Consider the following 1,690-nt stretch of genomic DNA (forward strand, 5'->3'; position numbering starts at 1 on the left):
CTGCAGTTATTCTTTTTCTTTGTCTCGTTTCTATTTACCCCCACCTCTTTCTTTTTTGAGGCAGGATGTCACTATGTAGCCACGTCTAATTTGCAATCCTCCTGCCTCAGCCCCCTAAGTGATGGAATGAAAGAGCTGGGTTTTACTTTCAAGTCTCACAGGGCCAGGAGTGTCTCATCACTGCCTTGTCCATCTCAGTTTGGCCCCTTGGCCCGCTGTAGCCACTAGGGGTGCCAGAGTGGGAGAACGCTCCCAGGGGCCTTGCGACCAATCAGATCGGCGCTACGCCTGGAGCCCAACGACTTGACCTCGCGTCCACCCTTGGCAGCCAATCACAGGTCGCCGTGGGCCAGTGTGTGGCGGCCTGGGCTCTGCCGCTTGTGCGGCGGGCTCGGCCGGTCGTGCTGCGGGGCTTTCCGAGCAACGCCTTGCGGGCCAAGGCGATCCGGGAGGCTCAGGTAATCGGCGGAGGTAATGGCAGGGGTGTGGTCCTCCTGACCTCCGCCGGGGCGACCGGGAGGGGCGGGCCACCAGATCCCGGGCTGGGACGCTCGGTGGAGGGCCTTCTGCGTGCCCCGGGGAAGGAAGCGCGCGCGCGGGTAGGCCGGGCCCCCCGGGAATCCCTCCTGGCAACCCCTGGAACAGGCGTGAGTCCTCGCGTCCCCTCTCCTACGATCTCTCCCCTCCTCCCATCCTAGGGTTGGGCCTGCTCCCCATAAATGCCTTCCCCATCGCTGAGGTTAAATCCTGAAGGCAGGAGACCTGTTACAGGGCGCGGTGGCTCCTCCCTGAAATCCCGGCCACTCTAAGGGAGGCGGTGGAAGGACCACATAGTGAGACCGGTTCAAAAAACTAGGTAGCTAAGTCAGTAAACAAACTGTAAGTTAGTTTTATAAACTGAGCCCCACTCCCAGTTTGGAGATCCACAGGCCCTTTGAGTCTTTTAAAGCATTTTAAAATCCATTTATTTGTCTCTTTCCCATACAGCACCATCTTGTTTGCTTATTCCCTTGACTACGTGCTTCCTTGAACTCCAGGGCAGCTCTCGGGGCTCCCTAGTAGATTCTCCTAGGTAGTTAATTTTGATTTGAGCAGGGCGCAAGTGAACTCTTTTGTTTACGGAGGTATGGTATATTGGACGGTAGCCTGTAAGCAGCTTTTACTAACCATCCAAATGACAGGGGTGGGAGTGGGTAGCTTAGCTGGTCGGGTCCTTGCATAGGGTGGACAAAAGCCCGGGACTTGATTCCCGGTACTCCACAAAGCGCTTGTGCTGGCCTCACACAAAGTACTTGGTTAGTAGGATCAGACTTCTTTTGTACCACAGCAAACAAAACGAAACGGTAACTAAGTACCTGGTAGGTAGCAAAGTAGACTTAAATCTTTGTAACATATAAAATGTAACTGAATCTTATAGAGTTTTGTTTTGTTTCTTCTCTCATGTTTGTTGTTTTTTCAGGCATGTGACTGACTTTCGCCTCTTGGACCCGCTGAAGTTACTGAAAGTTACACTGAGTATCTGAGGTAAGAGAAGGCCTTTTCTACTTCGTTTTCTGTCTCTTGTTCACTCCTTTGATAAAGTAAAACATTACTCCCGGTGATGGTGGAGCACACCTTTAGTCCCAGCACTTGCCTTTAATCCCACCACCTGGGAGACAGAGGCAAGCAGATCTCTATGAGTTCAAGGCCA

At 53.0% G+C, this 1,690-nt stretch overlaps 1 protein-coding gene across 2 annotated transcripts in view; it reads left to right on the top strand.

The window, feature by feature from the left end:
• The first annotated feature begins 353 nt into the window (after positions 1–353).
• Positions 354–1,690, top strand: part of Znf280b (zinc finger protein 280B) — a 16,806-nt gene continuing 15,469 nt past the window's right edge. Inside the window, exons 1-2 of one of the 2 annotated variants that reach the window (XM_005360214.3) lie at positions 354–471; positions 1,460–1,524. The gene's annotated coding sequence lies outside the window, so the exon portion shown is untranslated. The remainder of the gene's footprint in view (positions 472–1,459; positions 1,525–1,690) is intronic. The other variant, XM_005360213.2, reaches the window with a different exon arrangement.

This window comes from Microtus ochrogaster, linkage group LG2 (assembly GCF_000317375.1).
Source record: "Microtus ochrogaster isolate Prairie Vole_2 linkage group LG2, MicOch1.0, whole genome shotgun sequence".
Taxonomy (NCBI): Eukaryota; Metazoa; Chordata; class Mammalia; order Rodentia; family Cricetidae; genus Microtus; species Microtus ochrogaster.